The sequence below is a fragment of the Castor canadensis genome, chromosome 1 (genome assembly GCF_047511655.1).
Source record: "Castor canadensis chromosome 1, mCasCan1.hap1v2, whole genome shotgun sequence".
Lineage (NCBI taxonomy): Eukaryota > Metazoa > Chordata > Mammalia > Rodentia > Castoridae > Castor > Castor canadensis.
The window spans coordinates 141,017,139-141,036,210 of NC_133386.1; the positions used below are offsets into that span (position 1 = coordinate 141,017,139).

A 19,072-nucleotide genomic window follows, 5' to 3' on the forward strand; every position below is an offset into this window, starting at 1 on the left:
AGGTCAAGGAGACACTTCCCCTTCCTAGGAAATGCCTGTTTGCATCTGAAAGGCATCTCCTGCCATCAGGCAATGCAAATAGGCTATAAAACCCACTCCCCACCCTGACCCAGGGGATCACCGGTTTCCGGGTCCCCCTGCATTCTCCAATATGCAGTCTTTATCTTCTCTTTTCTCCAACTAAATTCTCTGCAAATAAAATCTTTCCGACCTCTGCTGTTAGAGTCTGTCTGTGCTTTCATTCTCAGAGCAGGCTCAAGAACCCTGAGCATCTGAAATTCCTGCGCGTGTCATCTGTGCATCATAATCACCAGGTTTTTCAAGCACTCAGTTATCCTTACAAGGAAATGGACATAAATCCGTTTAAGTTTATAAATCCATAAATCCATTTATATTTATATAAATATGAGGTAGTGACTGAAGCTTGCCTTTATCCCACTATGAGACAAAATAAAAAATAACTTGAATCATCCTAAAGAAAACATAAAAATTGTTCCAGAAAGCCACAGTACAAAATAAAAGAAATTTGAGATAACTATGGATAGTTAAGTCAGTAGAAAAAGAAGCAATTTTCTTAAATTAAGTCAATTTTGAATTGGGCACTGGTGCCTCACAGCTGTAATACCAGGTAGTTGGAAGATGGGAAGGAAAGTGGTTCAAGGGGAGCCTGGCAAATGTTTTGCAAGATCCCATCCCAAAAATAAGCAGAGCAAAATGAATGGAAGGTATGGCTCATGTGCTCAAGCGCTTGCTTTGTGAGCTCAAAGTCCTGAGTTCAATCCCCAGTCCAACCATAAAAAAAAAGATTTTTAAATAAGATACAGATGACTAATTTGAATAAGACACATTTAACATCCACACAAAACACATGTAAAAGCAATCATAGCTACACAAGAAAGAAGGGAAATGGAAGAAATCTGGTAATCCTGGCTAAGTTGATTAATTTTTTTAAGTAAAGAAAAGCAAAATTCACTGGGGTTCAAAATTTTGGCTAGATATATGCAAATAACAGTGATGGTGAAAATTATCACCATCACTGGATGCTGGATTATGCTCATTTTCACATGCCATGTTTGTTTGTTATGTTCTAATATCAAGGTCATTATACTGTTGTGTCAATATAGTCAGAGGAGAAACCAAGCAACACTCGGAGGAGTAGAGAACTCAGATTTTAATTTTTACGCTAGCGGGCCCAGACGTGTACCAGTGTCTGAGCCCGGAACAAAGGATTCACAGGATATTTAAAAGGCAGTGCAGGGTATCTGGTTACAAGGAATGTGCTCTCCCATAAAATAGGGCTAGTAGTGGGTTAGAGACCTAAGGTTTAGATAAGAGCAGCAGGGGAGGCCTGCTTTGGAAAGTTTATTTACAAGTGTAGACAAAGGAAGGCAGGAATGGGTGCTTATCTCTGCATGGTGCCTTTCATCTTGGTCCCAAACTTTTGCATGGCTCTAATGGGCAATTCCTCACAGCTCTGTCCAAGGTTATAGCTTTTAATTGACAGTTTACCATGTTTTACAACCCTGTTTCAAGGCTATCTTCCTCTTCAATACTTCCTGTCTTAGATAGAAATTTAAAAGAACCCTCATACACTGCTGGTGGGAATGCAAGCTAGTACAACCACTCTGGAAAACAATATGGAAGCTTCTTAAAACTCTAAACATAGACCTACAATATGATCCAGCAATCCCACTCCTGGGGATATACCCAAAGGAATGTGACTGAGGTTACTCCAAAGGCATCTGCATACCCATGTGTATTGCAGTGCTATTCACAATAGCCAAGCTATGGAAATAGCCAAGATGCCCCACTACTGACAGATGGATTAAGAAACTTGATAGGCTTTGTTTTTGCCTTTAAATTTTTAATTCAAATGTAAAGCTATGTAGAGGGTTGTCTTTTGTTTTTTAAAAGTGTTAGCAGGGCTGGGGATGAAGCTCAGTGGTAGAGGATATGCATAGCATGCATGAGGCCCTGGGTTCAATTGCCAGCACCAAAATACATACACAAATGAATAAATGCATAAACAGTAGCCAGTTGTCCTCATCAGTCATTTTCTCAAGAGATATGTAATATGTCATCATTTTTTATCTTCATTCACAGTATTTTGGAAATAATATTCATATCTTGAGATGCATAGCTTTAGAACTTTGCCAATATTATACTTTGTTAATTACAATATCATTATATTACATTTGCTATATCAAAGGACAATTTCTCCCTTTTGTGATGTTCTCAATATTATATGGAATTTATCTGCATATTAATAGTATATACTTAACTTTAGACTCCATCTCTCACTGTCCTTTAAAAATTCTTGGGTGCTATTGATTTTTTGAATTTATGGTATTGAAAGCAGAGAATTCAGATTTGTTCCTTGTGGAAGAGTCCTATCTCCAGGAAAAGAATATTAAGGAATGAGGTCTTTCTTTATACTATTTAGCAAATTTTAGCAGACCTCCCCAATCCACCAAATGCAAAGTTTTTGTTACAGCAAACATTTTTATAGCTTTGAGGATATTGTGAAGTACTTGTTTTTATAAAATATTGTTATTGTTGAATTTTGTGGATAAGAAAATCTATTGATTTGTGATTCTGCTGTTCTGTTTGGTGACTTTGGTAACTGTATTTTAAGAGTTTATGGCCTCTTCTTTTGATGTTTAAGTAAAACAAATCAATTGAAGTCTAAGTAAATGCATTTTGTTTCTTTTCAAAAGTAATGCAAATGGGCTGATGGTGTGGCTTAAGTGTTAGAGTGCCTCCTAGCAAGCATGAAGCCCTGAGTTCAAAACTCAGTACCACCAAAAAAAAGTAACACAGATTATTCTATTTATTTGTCTTTTCTCATTTGCTAGTACAATTGAACAGTAATTATGATATTAGATGTGGTATCATATCACTTATTTTAGTGAGAATGCTTTTATTAGACCATAAGCAAGCGTTTTTTTCTGAATTTATGATAGGCTGCTCATTAGGAAATTTCTTTTTTCTTAATTTTATTTTGCTTTTTAATTAGCTACATTGATAATATGAGGGTATTTCACTGCGGTAATTCACAGATATCATAGATGTGCACAGTGTACTTTGAAGCAGTTCACTCTCTCCCTTTTATTCCCTATCCCTAGCATATTGGGTTTCCTTATGCTATCGATATTATGTTTGTGTGTGTATATGTGTGTATGTACATATACATGCATGTATTCATATTTTATTTATCCAACCATCAATTGTTGGGCACCTTGGTTGATTTCATAGTTCAGCTGTTGTGAACAGAGCTGCAATAATCATGGGTATGCAGGTATCTTGCTTGATTATGTTAGGACCCGGAATCCTATTCCCCCGAGAGACAGAGAGCCAGGCGTGAATGCAATCAACAAAGCAGAGTTTATTGGACTGGCTAGCCAGGGTCGAGCTCCCACACGGACACGCAGGACCGGTTAGGAAAGCAAGACCCTGAGCCTCTTAGGGGGAAATCTTATATAGACTGCAGTGGCGTGCATATTTTTGTTATCAACATTAGACAAGCAGGCAGAGCACATCCTGCACGTACTTCACATCTTGCTCGTACCTCACATCTTGCTCGTATCTCACATCTTGCTCGTATCTCACATCTTGCTCGTATCTCACATCTTGCATTCCTCACATTCTATATGCCCTAACTGAGCCCTGCCTCATTGCTTATCTTATCTACATGGGATGTTTGGTACTGGTTTCTCCAACAAGGGGGTTGGGGCCCGCTGAGACCTCATATTCCTTTCATTCCCCCCTTTCTTATGGCCTAAATTGAGGAATCATCCTCGAGAGGATGAAGAGCCTGATATTGTTGGCGGAGGACCAGAAGTTGGATAGTATTAATTCGACTTTTGACAAAAGTCATAAGTCGGTTTAGAATCCAGGGTCCTATGGTAACAAGCAGTAGGATGATTATTATTGGCCCTGCCAGTGCAGATAAAAGGGTAGCCAACCATGGGGACTGGTTAAACCAAGACTCGAACCAGCTTTCCCCTGCCTCTTTTTCTCGTTTTCTTTGTTCCAGGCTCTTTCGAAGTTTAGACATGGAGTCACGAACAACTCCGGTATGGTCAGCGTAAAAACAACATTCTTCCCCTAGAGCAACGCATAGTCCCCCTTTTTGGAGGAACAACAAGTCCAGACCTCGTCGGTTTTGAAGTACTACCTCAGACAGGGAAGTGAGGGATTTTTCTAGGTGGCTAATGGAGGTTTCTATTCTCTCTATGTCTTCATCTATGGCTGCGCGCAGCGAAGACATCCCTTTATGTTGAGTAGCCAGGGAGGCTATGCCGGTCCCTGCCCCAGCCACCCCTAGGCTAAGTAGGGTAGCAATGGTTAGTGTAGAAATAGGCTCTCTCTTCTTTCTCTCACCTGTTCCTATATTCCAGTATGAATATAGACTTTCCTCCGAATGATAGAGGATGCGGGGCAGCACAACCACTATAACACAGAATTCTTTAGAGCTGTTAAACACCTTAGTTGATAGGCATGGGGTGAGTCCGGACCGCGAGCATAGCCACCACCCATGGTCCTTTGGAATTACCCATTTAATAGCATTTCCCCAGGTAGAACTGGCGTTAATAACAGTACATAAGTCCCGTCTGTTCTTTGGCACTTTTCCTAAGCAGGTTCCTTGGCCGTTTACCTGCTGTATGGTCAGACCTCTCTTACGGTCTCCCCAGGAACATTGACTAGGGTTTTCCTCAGATGAGGTATCGTGAGTGGTGTTTAGCCCTATTGCCTCATAGAATGGGGGCCTCACATCATAACATAACCAACAGGAGTTAGTCATGTTAGGGTTGGTGTGGTTTAACGTCAGGAAGGCAGCACCCACTAGCTCCCAGAGGGGGTCTTTAGATGCGGTCATGAGACTGGGCCTCACCAGGGGAGGGCTGGTTTCTGATGGTCTTGGAGTTGTAACATTAGCCCGAGCTATGGTTGAGGGAAGGTGGTGAGTTGTGGAAGGTTGGGGAGATGGCTTTACATTGGGCGGCCTAAGTACCTTATTGGGGCCTACTGCTGTGGACGGTGGCCCTATGGGCTCAATTTTTAATCTGACCACTATGGTCGAGCCAGCATGTCCACCATATTTATAAAATACAAGTCCCCATACCTTACCTTGTATCCACCCAGGGGTGTCCTTCTTGCCAGTTTCAGTGAAAGTGACCTTGATTCTATCTAGATCCGTGGGCTGGCATTTATGGGTGGGTATTGGAATTCTGTGCCCCCTTAATATCCCATTTACAAAGGCAAATTTGACTAGGTCTGATTTTGATATCCCCCATTTCCATTCACTATCATTGGATGTGACACATGCCCATGACCTACAGAAGGAGTATTGTATCCCCCCACATTCCTGGTTCTTTTTGTGGCCGGGGCAGGCATAAAACCCATAACGTCGGGCTGACTCCGGGGCAGTAGACTTGTAGGCAGGATTGATGTCTCTGAAGCAGAACTGAAGCTCCGGCCACCAAGTTCCTATGGGGGCAGTGCGAGTAGTCTCGTTGAGGGTGGTATGAGTCTCCCCATCGGTGAGTATCCAGGTTTGCTTATAGGGCTGGTGAGGGTTGGTTTCTGCGAGGCTCCCGCTCTGGGCATTGAGCAAGATCAGAGCGATCAGCCACCCCATCCGTGGCTGCTCCTGAAGGCTCTGCATGTTCCCGGGGCCACAAAAGCTTTAGCTTTAATGGGTTGTCTGGGTGCCGCCGTACAGTCCACTCCTTGACCCCTTCTTGTTTTTGATGATTGGCTCGACGCACGTGGGAGTGGTGGATCCAAGGTCCGATGCCATCAACCTTGAGGGCGGTAGGGGTAGTAAACAGTACAACATAAGGTCCTTTCCATCTAGGCTCTAGGGTTTTGGACTGATGCCTTTTAACCCATACCATGTCACCCGGGACTATGCCATGTTCCGGAGCCGGGTCCCTCTTAACAGCGTGGTATGCTTGAATTAAGGGCCAAATCCGTTGTTGCACTTTAGCTAAAGCCTGCAACATGGTCAGGTAATTTGGGGCCAGATCACCTAGTTCTGGGCTTAAGGTCCTCTGAATGATGGGGGGTGGAGCCCCATACAGGATCTCAAAGGGAGTTAGCCCATGGACATAGGGGGAGTTCCGGACTCGGAAGATGGCCAAGGGAAGGAGCGTCACCCAATCACCGCCAGTCTCCAGGGCCAATTTGGCTAAAGTCTCCTTTAGTGTCCTATTCATCCTTTCTACTTGCCCTGAGCTCTGGGGGTTATATTCACAATGTAGCTTCCAATTGGCCCCCATAGTCTGGGCTAGTCCCTGCAGGACCTTACTAACAAAAGCCGGACCGTTATCTGACCCAATTGCCTCGGGCACCCCATATCTGGGTATGATTTCCTCTAGCAAAGCCTTTGCCACTACCTGACTCGTCTCCTTCTTTGTAGGAAAAGCCTCCACCCAGCCTGAAAAGGTATCTATGAATACCAGCAAATATTTGTACCCAAACTTTCCCGGTTTTACCTCAGTAAAATCCACTTCCCAACTTCTTCCCGGAGCCCTCCCCCGTTCCCGAGTACCTGTATGGTGCCCCTCCCTTCGTCCTGGTTTCATGATTGTGCAGCTGGCACAATCTTCCACAATTTGGCGGACTGCTATGGTCTGGTTCGGAAATCGGAGCTGCGCAGATGTCAACAAGTCTAGTAATTTTCTCCGCCCCAAATGGGTGGACTTATGTAAGTTAGCCAACAGGAATCGTCCGAGTTTTTCAGGCAGAATTAACTTGACTTCCAAGTCGCTTTTCCATCCGTCTTCCCCTTCTCTAAAGGGGGAGTGGGCTCTCATCCAAGTGAAATCCTCTGTGGAGTATTCTGGTCGGGGGGGTAGCGGAGGGAGCTCTGGGACCGGCACGTCTATCGCCGCAACCGTGGAAGGTTGCCCTGTCTCCATGGGAGGACTCACCATTGCTACTCTCTTTGCTTCTTGATCTGCTCTGTTGTTACCGACAGCTTCCGGCGTCTTGGCAGACTGGTGGCCTGGGACATACATCACTGCCACTGCCTTCGGTTTTTCCACTGCCATTAATAGACGCTGGACTTCGGCTAGGTTCTTTAGATGTTTTCCTTCTGCTGTGCGGAATCCTCTTTCGCGATAGATGGCCCCGTGGACATGGATGGTACCGAAAGCATAGCGGCTATCGGTGTAGATATTGACTCGCTTTCCTTTTGCCCTCTCCAGGGCCTCTGCCAAGGCAATTAATTCCGCTTTTTGGGCTGATGTTCCGGGTGGGAGGGCGCTGCTCCATACCGTATTTCCTTCTTGGTCGACTACAGCTGCCCCTGCCCTTCGGGCTCCATCTTGGAAAAAACTGCTTCCATCCGTGTACCAGTTTAATTTGCAGCCGGACAGGGGGGTATCCTTTAGGTCAGCCCGTACCTGTGTAACTTCGGAGAGGAATTCTTTGCAGTTATGGACAGGTGTCTGCAGTTCCGGGTTAGGCAACAAGGTGGCAGGGTTCAGGATTACGGGATCTGTGAATGTGATCCGAGGGGAATCCAACAAGAGCCCCTGGTAGTGGGTGAGCCTGGCATTCGTCATCCATTTCCCAGGGGGTTGTTTAAGGATTCCCTCCACCGGGTGAGGGGCCGTTACCCAGAGGGCCTGTCCAAAGGTTAGTTTATCGGCTTCTCTCACCAGCACGGCAATGGCCGCTATGATGCGGAGGCAGGGGGGCCATCCTGCCGCTACTGCGTCTAATTTCTTGGAAAAGTATGCCACTGGTCTCTTCCAGGGACCTAGCTGTTGGGTCAAGACTCCTTTGGCTACCCCCTTTTTCTCATCTACAAACAGAGTGAATGGTCTTGTAGGATCTGGCAAGGCTAAGGCAGGGGCCTGCAAAAGAGCGTCTTTTAGCTGATCAAAGGCCTGTTGTTCTCTCTCTCCCCAACTCCAATCTGGAGCTTCTTTGGTGGCCTCATATAGGGGTCTGGCTATTTCCGCAAATCCTGGAATCCAGAGTCTACAGAACCCCGCGGAGCCCAGGAATTCTCTCACCCCCCTAGTGGATGTCGGGGATGGGATAGCCAGAATAGTCTGTTTCATGGCATCAGTCAGCCACCTTGCCCCATCTGCAATCCGATAACCCAAATACGTCACTGACCTTTTACAGATGTGAGTTTTCTTGGCACTTGCCCGATACCCCAGCTCACCTAATTCCGTTAGCAAGTGTTCAGTAGCCTTGATGCACTCTTCTCGGGTTTCTGCCGCTAACAGTAAGTCATCAACATACTGTAATAGAGTGACTCGTGGGTGGCTCCGACGAAAAGGTTCCAGGTCCTGGCTCAGGGCCTCATTAAACAGGGTGGGAGAGTTTTTAAATCCTTGCGGCAGTCTGGTCCAAGTGAGCTGTCCGGATTGGCCCCCATCTTCTTGCCATTCGAAAGCAAATAGCGGCTGACTAATTTCTGACAATGGAATGCTGAAGAAAGCATCTTTCAAATCAAGGGTTGTATACCATACTTGCGAGGGGGGTAGGTGGCTGAGCAAGGTATAGGGATTTGGAACGGTGGGATGAATGTCCTCCGTCTGCTCGTTTACCTTTCGTAGGTCTTGCACAGGCCTATAGTCCCCGCTTCCCGGCTTTCGGACGGGGAGCAGAGGAGTATTCCAGGCAGACTGACAAGGTCGCAGTACTCCTTCCTTTATTAGCCTGTGGATATGAGGGGCTATGCCTCTTCGGGCCTCCTCAGGCATAGGATACTGTTTCACCCGAATGGGGAGAGCAGAAGCCTTCAATTGTATAACTACGGGCGGGAGGTGTTTGGCGAGGCCGGTTCCCGCAGTCTCCGCCCAGGCCGTGGGAAATCTTTTTACCCAATGAGTCATGTCCCCTCCTGGTTCCTGTTGACTCTCAAACAGACGATGCTCGTCAGCCAATGATAGGGACAAGACATGAATCGGGCTCCCTTCTCGATCAGTCACAATTATTCCATCTGGTTCAAAATGGATATGGGCCCCTATTTTGGTGAGTAGGTCCCGTCCGAGCAGGGGAGCGGGGCTCTCAGGGACGACCAAGAAGGAGTGTGTGACCTGGTGTTTTCCTAAGTTCACCTTTCTTTTGGTAGTCCATGTACATAACTGCGTACCGGTGGCCCCCTGAACAACACTTGTTCGTGCCTTGTTCAAAGGTCCATGTGCCTTGTTTAAAACCGAATATTGGGCGCTGGTATCCACCATGAACCCCATCGGCTTCCCCTCCACATGCATTGTTACCCAGGACTCGGGGAGGGGGTCTGAGCCCCGTCTCCTTCAGTCCTCTTCTCCGGCTAGTAGGACTCTGGCCTGCTCTACTGCTCGTTCCCTTTCCCTGTTTTCCCCCGGTCTCCTTCCAAACCCTCTTCTTCCCTTTAACTTAGGACATTCTCTCTTCCAATGCCCCGTTTCCTTACAGTAAAAACAGTGTTCCTTATCCGGGGTCCTGGCGTGGCCCCCTCCTCTGGGTTGGTCCCGGACACCCGCTAGGAAAATACGAGCCATTTCTCTCTGTTGCTTTCGGTTTTCCTTAGCCTGGAACTCCCGGTCCTCCTTTCTCAATTTCTCCTGGGCTTCCCTGTCTTCCTTTCTCTGTCTTTCCTCCCTTTCTTCTGGAGTTTCCCTAGCGGTAAAAACCTTTTCTGCTACCTGTAGCATTTCCCTTATAGTCATCTCCCCTAAGTTTTCCTGTTTATTGAGTTTTCTCCTAATGTCTGGGGCTGCCTGATTAATGAATGAGAGTACCACAGCAGACCGGTGGAGGTCCGCCTCAGGGTCAATCGGGGTGTACTGACGGTATGCCTCATAGAGGCGCTCTAAGAAACCGGCTGGGCTTTCGTTTTCCCCTTGAATGACTGCTTTTACTTTTGCAAAATTGGTGGGCCTTCTAGCGGCCGCTCGGAGACCGGCCATCAGAGTCTGGCGGTAGATCCGAAGACGCTCCCTACCTTCTGCGGTCCCGAAATCCCAATCAGGCCGGCGTAGGGGAAAAGCCTCGTCTATGGCCGGTTGGAGAGTTGTGGGTCTCCCATTATCCCCCAAGACATTCTTCCTCGCTTCGTTGAGGATGCGCTCTCGTTCCTCCGTCGTAAAAAGAGTATTGAGCAGCTGATGACAGTCATCCCAAGTGGGGCGGTGTGTATGCATGATGGACTCCAGGAGATCTATGAGACACTTGGGGTCTTCAGAAAAGGGCGGGTTCTGCGTCCTCCAGTTATATAGATCACTGGAGGAGAAGGGCCAGTACTGAAACTGTTGCCCTCCTCCCGGTCCCCCTTGGCCCACCATCCGGACTGGAAGTGTAGGGACAGTTTCCTCCCCCTGTGTTGATGAGGGGGGCCCGTCTTCCCCCTCCCTTTCCCGGATCCCTCGGGGGCGAAGTCTTCGACCCATTCCTCCTCCTGCTGCCAGTCCTGTTGAGGAGGATGAGGAAATTTCCTCCTCCGGGGCACTGGCTTGGCCAGGGGGAGTCATGTATGGAGGCGGCCGATCTTCCTCTGCCCCTGCGAGGGATGGGTAAAGGGGGGAACTCTCTGGTAAGACCGGAGATGGTGAAGGAGATGCCCTAATTTGAGGACCGGTCAAGGTGGGAAGAGGAAGTTTTTCCTCCTCCTTTATGACCAAGGCGGGCGTAACTGGGGTTTTAGCCCCGGGGGCCGAACTGGAGGGGTGGGTCAGAAAAACTGTTAACCAAGGGGGAGGGCTCCTCACCAGATCCTCCCAAACCAAAATGTAAGAAACTTGGTCTGGATGGCCTCGATTGTCTGGCTGAAAAATGACTGCTTTAACCTTAGTGATCAGGTCTAGGGAGAGGGAACCTTGAATGGGCCACCCGACTCCAAAGGTGGGCCACTCTGCAGAACAAAAGGTGTCGAACTTACCTTTCTTGATGACCAGACCCGCATTTAAGGCCCTTTCTTTAACTTCTGGAAAGTGAGAAAGGATCAGAGACTTTGGGGTTGTTTGTCCCTGTCCCATTGTGGAAGGAGACTCAAACACCAAGAGAGATAGAACAAAAAGGGTAAAGGCAACAATAATTCCACACACACACAACACTCTCCAGCACTCGCTCGGACCGGTCCTTCTCTCACACTGGTGCGCACCCCATTCAACCTCCTCACCGTCCAACTGGGATATCAGGCCGAAAGGCGTCCACTTGACGGGTGGTCGGTCGACTAGCTCAATTAGTTCTTCACCTGGCGCCAGGGTTCCTAAAATGCTCGAGCCCAAATGAGAGGAAAGCCTCTCCCAATAGGACCCTGTGGTCCTCCTTGCGAGATTCCCAGAATGAATCTCCCTGGGGATTGGCCGAATCCCCGCCGCGGCCCAAATGGAACACTCAAGTTCCTCCAAATGAGGGTCTGGGATCCCCTCCCAACGCCTAGGACTTGGGATCGCCCCTGCTTTCTCGCAGGCAGGTTCTGTCTCTCGAGAAAATGAAATCTCGGTGGGACCTCCAAATGTTAGGACCCGGAATCCTATTCCCCCGAGAGACAGAGAGCCAGGCGTGAATGCAATCAACAAAGCAGAGTTTATTGGACTGGCTAGCCAGGGTCGAGCTCCCACACGGACACGCAGGACCGGTTAGGAAAGCAAGACCCTGAGCCTCTTAGGGGGAAATCTTATATAGACTGCAGTGGCGTGCATATTTTTGTTATCAACATTAGACAAGCAGGCAGAGCACATCCTGCACGTACTTCACATCTTGCTCGTACCTCACATCTTGCTCGTATCTCACATCTTGCTCGTATCTCACATCTTGCTCGTATCTCACATCTTGCTCGTATCTCACATCTTGCATTCCTCACATTCTATATGCCCTAACTGAGCCCTGCCTCATTGCTTATCTTATCTACATGGGATGTTTGGTACTGGTTTCTCCAACAAGGGGGTTGGGGCCCGCTGAGACCTCATATTCCTTTCAATTATTGATTTGCACTTTTGTGGATACATGTCCAATAAAGTAGGTCCATTTTTAGCTTTTTAAGGATCCTCCCTACTGATTTCCATGGTGGTTGCACAAGTTTACATTCTCACTAACAGTGTTTGAAGATTCCTTTATTAGATATCTTCATTAGAGTAATTTTATTTTCTTTTTAAATATTAAGTATTTTATTTTATGAATTTTCACATCTCTTAAGAAAGTTATATTTTCCCGCCTTTAATCTATTTGCATACTCATATCATTGGTAGATTTCTTAATACGAACAATTGTTTTCATTCATAGGATAGAGTCTATGGTGTAAGATGCAATATTCTTCAAAAGTTTTGTATCTGAGTTATTAACATACTATTTGTAATGTTTGCATTTGTCTTAAGTAATTAGATGAGTGACTTTCCATCTTTTTTTTTTCTATTCTAGAATAGGACTCTCAACTGTGGCACTACAGAAATATGGTTTGGATGATTGTTTGTTATAAGAGCCTGTCTTGTACAGTTTCGGGTACTTAGGAGCATCCCTAACACCTACTCCCTAGATGCCAGCAATCCTTGCTTCCCAGTTACAACAGCCAAAGTTTGCCTTCATGTATTGCTAAATAACCCCCATCCCTGCACCCCGCCTCCCTCCAAGGGTGGTAATTCCTCTCTTTTGGGCCAAATGATTTTTTAAAAGGTTGAAATACATTTAATTTTTTTCTTTTGATAACATTCCAGGAATGGGGATAACACTGTTTTCCAAATCTTTGGCCAAGATAAACTTTGGTGAAAAGGCGTTCGTACTATTGGCTCATGGTTTTCTATTTCTCCCATCATTATTCCACTTATGGGCCCACTGGATAAGAAGCAGGGTTTGGGGGATAAGACTACCTGATATCCATACAAAAGTACATTCTGCCTGGTTGCTAAGCTCCTCCTCTGAAGCAGGTACTTCTGGTGAATTTTAACAGAATGCTGTCTCCATTTTCTTAGGAAAGCCCCTTACTGATACACTGTGAGGAAACAGAGTCATTGTTCTCAGGGGAATAGGTATCTCTCTGTTAATTCTCAGGAAGATGTACTGAGGCTAAAAAGAGTATGAGAACACAAATAAGACGGGAATTCCTACCAGGGTGCTAGAGCACACAAGCTTTAGAAGCTGCAGAATTTGAGGACTTCCCACATTTGGCTTGGAATAAGTCAGCTGGACATTCACATAATAAAAACCCTGCACATTGCAGAGACTAACTCTATTCCTTTCATAAGGCTGTAGGTAAAAAATGCTTAATAGTTTGTCCAACCTAAGGGAAAAAGCTAGCTCTGGGGAAAAGTTTATGCTTGCAAAGATTAGGGTCCGTATGTGGGATAAGGTATGTCTTTGTATTTCCACGATGAATAAAGTTGAAAAACACTGTCAACAGTAGCTAATTTCTTCAGTTACCCAAGGTAGGTCAGGAGCTTGTGAAGAATGGCTTCAAACCTAGAACTTTGGCAATGGTCCATTTTGAGGGGAGTAATAGAAATGCACAGGAAGTCTGTTATCACATTTATCCCTCAATATGAATCTCACTCCCTGAGAAGCACAGGTGATGGCTTCTCTGGTGTACAGCTCTCTCTCTCTCTCTCTCTCTCTCTGATTTTTGTTTTTTATTGGGGGAGAGGCAGCTTTCTTTATGTATCCGAGGCTGGCCTTGAACTTAGTATTCCTCCTCTGCAGTCTCTCAGGTATGTACCACCATGCCTGGCCTGGTGTGGAGCTCTTAAAAAGGAGTTACTCAAGTTGTCCTTGATGTTGTCACTAGGAGTTTGATGAGGATTACATCCAAATACCAGAGATAACCGAATTGGTCACCAATCTGATGGATGGATACAGAGAAGCCAAGAGCACTGGGAAAGGAATCTAGGAATAGGTAGAGAAGGGGACAAGATGTGACATTCTGAAGAGGGCCAGCAGCAATTGCGTGGAAAGGTTGTAAGTGATCTAAGTACACACAAATGGTGTGTGTGGTAACTGTCAAAGGGACATTAATCATATTTGAAAGGCTAAGACAAAATGGACACTCAGCATTGTGAATAAAAATATGTTCTTACATCCAGCCTTATCCCTTCTCTTCTTCATATGACATGTTCATACATGGCACTAATTTTCCTTCATAGCCCTTAACTCAAGTCAACTTGATGCAAAAGTCCTTCTGAATTTTTCAGCAGACATAAAAGCTGAATATTGCTCCCCCCTTCTTTCTTCTTCACTGCTTTCTATTTCCAGCCATCACCAGCTAGTTTCTTCTATCTAGATGCAACACCCTTTTTCTCTAGTCTCATGAAAAAATACTCAGAATCTCCATGAAGAGCTACATACTCCCTCTTCACTACTCACTGTGGCCTCTTCCTTACAGTTTGCTGCCTGACTAATAATAGATGGTGTCAGAGGAGTCCTTCTTCCTCTGCTCCTTGAGAGCTTGTACTCATACTGTCCTGCTTGAAGCAACTGTCAAGTTCTGACACATGATGTCTGGTACAAAAGATTCCTCTGAAGTTTTGTGTCTATGTTTCTGGGAATATGCTCAGCAAGAGAATTGAGAAGGACAAGAATCTCAAGAATCTAGGAGAGTACAGGGAGTAACACCTGAATCTTCATGATTCTGATGGGCAAGGTTAAACGTTTGTGTATTTGCTTCGGGTGTTTTTGCTTTTATCTCTTTTGAATGAAAAACATGGAACATTATGCTTAGATCTCAAGTTCCTTTTGACACATTCCTCATTCTCTCTTCTATGACTGTGTGTGTGTGTGCGTGTGCTTTCATGTGTAATTTTCCAGTTGAGGGGATCAACAATTTCTATAAATTGTTGTTCTAAATATAAATATTTAGAACATAAATATTTTAAAATTTTATGTAGATATGAGCTCTGTCACATTTGTGTTTTGATTCCTTTTCTTTTCTTTTTTTAAAATGCAATCCTTTAAACATACAAAGATAAGCCCACAGTTTGTACAAAAAGAGGTCATGGGTTGAATTTAATGCTGCACGGTTATTTATGATCCTTTGTGGCAGACCTATTTTATATTTATACAAACATGTACCATGAACTATAATTTAAGATCTGGGTCTCCTTTAACCCTTGCTGCTATAGCACTGTGGTTTATGGGAGCATGTGACCACTCCATAAGTTTGATATTAGAACACTTCCATGTTAAAAAGTATTATACTTAGTTTATTAGTTTAGTTAATTAATTTATAAATCTCAAAAGTCATGGCTTGAACAAATGGTTATCAAACACTCCAGTACTTCCTAGCTATAGGGTTACTCAGAACTGTATCTGGAAATAAGGACAGATTTGAAGAAGAATGTAAAGTTCTTAAACAAATACAATGGAGAACCCATTTAAATACACTCCACATTTTTCCTTGTATAGAAAAGTTTTATTACATTATTTCCTCTCTCCTGGTTTCTTTGTTTTGGTATTTTTGAAGCAGGGTCTCAATATGCAGCCAAGGCTGGCCTCAAACTCATGATCTACCTGCCTCAGCCTCCTTAGTGCTGAGATTACAAGTGTGTGTCATAGTGCCTGGACTTCCTGTCTCTTAAGTTTGAGCTATAGTTAATTTAACCCACAAATAAACTTAGATGTGCTCAGTGACTACAACTAAGAATTTTTGACTATTTTGATGCTACTTTAGATTCAGAAGCAGCTAAATAAGAGACCTATTTGTGATGCTTTTTCTCAGTACCTCATGGCCATCTTGGGCAATTACACTATCCTTTGCATCATCAGAACAGAACTTCCCTGTATAAGCCCATGTACTATTTCCTCTCCATGCTGGCTCTACCTGACTTGGGCCTGTCTTTTGTCTTTCTTCTCTATCTCCACCATGCTAAGAATTTTCTTGTTCAACACCATGGGGATTTCTGTGGATGTATGCATTGTCCAGGAATTCTTCATCCTCAGACTCACAGACATGGAGTTTTGGGTGTCCCCGATAATGTCCTTTGATCACTTTGTAGCCAGTCATCACCCTCTGAGATACAGCTCCATCTTCACCAGCTCCAGAGTTGTGCACATTGGGCTGGTATTTGCTATCAAAAGCGTTCTCCTTGTGCTTCCCATTCTTTTTACTTTAAAGAGACTAAAAACTGTAATAAACTTCTGTTAGCACACTCCTGTTGCCTTCACCAGGATGTCATGAAGCTGCTTCCACTGACAACAGGGTTAGCTTTTATTATGGGCTATTTGTTGCTCTCTGCATGATATCAGACAGTGTGTTCATTGCTGTTTCCTATGTGTTCATCCTGAAGACTGTATTGGGTATTGTATCCCACAGGGAGTTATTCAAAGCCCTTAGACAGTGTGTGTTCTTTGCTGTTTCCTATGTGTTCATCCTGAAGGCTGTATTGGGTACTGCATCCCACAGGGAGTTATTCAAAGGCCTTAATACCTATGTGTTTCATATATGTGCTGTGCTTATCTCGTATGTGCCCAACTCACTCTGGGTACCATGCATCACTTTGCTAATCAGAAATTCTCTTTAGCTGTGATTCTGATAGCAGATGCTTTCTTACTGATACCATACTTGATGAATCCCATTGTGTATAATGTAAAAACTTTGCAGATTAGAGTAAAAGTCTTGGAAAAATTTGGTCTGAAGTGTAAGTGAATGGACAAAGGTGAAAGTTACATTTTCTCTATAATAAACTATCTTAGGAGCAGGTCAATGTTTTATCCAATAAAGGAGATTGTTCCTTTACTTCATAGTCTTTAAAATAGCTTTAACTAATCAATCAATCCAATTGCTTTTCTGCTTTTGAGGAAAAGGCTTTATATTTCATACAGACGATCTGAGTTTTGTTGTTATTTGAACGACTGGTGACATTTATTCTCAGGTAAAATAATGAAGAATAGAAGTCCTAAAAATCTTCTAAAGAGGATCTGGGAAATTACAGTCTGAACAGTGACTTGGGAGAAGCCTGTAAGATTCTGGAACCATTTAGCATCTTTGTATTTGCCTCTTCTTATTTGATTTTGCATTAAACTCTTTATAGCATGAGTACATTTGTCTGTGTCTGTTCTCTATTTGCTATTCAAAGTGTGGTTCACCGAGCAGCGCAGTGGCAGCAGCAAGCTTGTAAGGTTATTGCCATAACATTAATGTTTGAGGAAAACTTCCTAGGGCAGTGTAAAAGGGGAAATCCAGAAAAATGATATCATTTGTTTAAACCAATTTTGGGTGAATTCAGTTTGGGGGGAGGAAGTTATAGAAGGGCATTTGGCAGCATTCTAGTAAATATAAGGGACTGCGTCTTGGGGCTCAGTTGTGGAGGCACATTTATACCTCAAAAACTATGCATCTGTCCCTCATACCAACTGTACCATGAATTCCTACAGGACAAGAATTGTAGATTATTCAACTTTTAAACCTCTTATTGATAAAGTGACTTGTCTATACTATGTTCTTGGTAGATGTGAAGCAATTTATACTAAAAAATAGTTAAAAGTAAAAGAGATAGTGTTGAGTAAATGGGTAGCATAAAAGGGTACAAAAACATTAGAGAATACATAATAATTCCAGAAGTTTCTGTGACAAGGAGCCTTTTGTGAGACATAGGCTTTCTTTCCTTAGATGCTACTCTCCAGATTTAGGCTGGTTCATAATACAGTTAGCCCACCACGTCTTTTAAGCCACAACACAGGATGCGTACTGCTGTGGCCAATTCTTTAACTCCCGAGACTCTTAGGAACACCTGCTGCTTCCTCTGTTATTTTCAATAGAGTCAGTCCAAAGAGCTTCAAGGATCTCCTAATGAGTAAGGCTGAGTAAGGAAACTTCAGGAATTACTAGGGCTATGCCATCTTTATTTAGGGTATCAGGTTTCAGGATTACTCCTAAGCACTAAAATATAATGTAGTTCCAGACTGTCAAAGTAGAAGTTAAGTCACATAAGAGAGAGCAAATAGGTTTCATCGAGATTCTATATCCTCTAAACTCTTTACTGTGACCAGTCAGTCCCCCTGGGAAGAAGCCAAAGATGAGTGGGAAACTCAGGACTCGGTCAGGAGCAAGTCCTCTGCTCTCAGTTGTGTTATTTACTAGCTGTGTGGTCATGGTAAAACCACTTTATGTGTATTATGCATTAATATTTACTTTATATATACTTTGAAAGTAAAAACATAATCCTTCTTCATGGATTGTAGAGATTAAATAAATTAGTGTTTGTAAGATTCCAATGTGTTCTTCAGACAAGTTTATTTGAATAAGTTAGTGTTTAGACAATTTCAGATGAAAATAGATTACATATTATATTAACAATTGGAAACCATGGCAATCCTAGGCATAGATCTCATATGATACATCCACTAGGAATCTCCTGAAGAATGGCTGCCATCTTTATTGACATGGTCTCCACTACACATAGTCTGAATGTATATTTGTTCCATTATTATTTGCCTGGTTCCTTAGGCATTTGAATTTATATTCTCTGGCATTACTCTCATTACTTTTCAATCTCTCTCTCTCTTTCATGCACACACATACACACACACACACACCCCACACACACTCAATTAAATTATGGTTACTACTTTGGATGGCTTTGTTGAGAAATCAGACCAGCCCAGCCCAGAATATTGGGTTTTGGAAAGCTTTTTCCTGATCTTCAGCTCATCCAACTTCTATGTATCACTGTCACACTTTGTTTACAATTGTAAATGACCTTGCTAATGTACTTCCATCCATCTGCATGTTGTTAACAAACATTTTTTCCAAGTGTCTCAGTAAGTTTATGTGGAGTGATTTTTTAGGAGAAGATAGTGTTCTAAATGTGTCAGGAGTGGTAACAGAAACCACTAGGTACTTGAAGGTTTTGATAGAACTGGTGTGGATTTGGTCAGTGGCAGGAGACAGTAAGAACAAGAAAGGAGAAGTTGTAGTCTTGTAAAAGAGAGTATCCTGCTACCTTCACTTTGTAAAGTAATAAACACAAGATAATACTTCTAGATAGGCTAAATTTTAGTTCAGTGTCTACCACTAGCATACAAATGTCCGTTCTAAAGCACTTTCAGCAGGCCCCAAACTGCATTTTCTGTCTATAAAATGAAGCATGAGGTATTAAAGAAACTTCCATTTGCAAAGCTCTTTATTCATATTGAATAT

The 19,072-nt window shown here is 43.8% G+C and overlaps 1 pseudogene; it reads left to right on the top strand.

The window, feature by feature from the left end:
• The first annotated feature begins 13,282 nt into the window (after positions 1–13,282).
• LOC109679438 (olfactory receptor 51A7-like) lies at positions 13,283–16,579 on the top strand (annotated as a pseudogene).
• Positions 16,580–19,072: the final 2,493 nt, after the last annotated feature.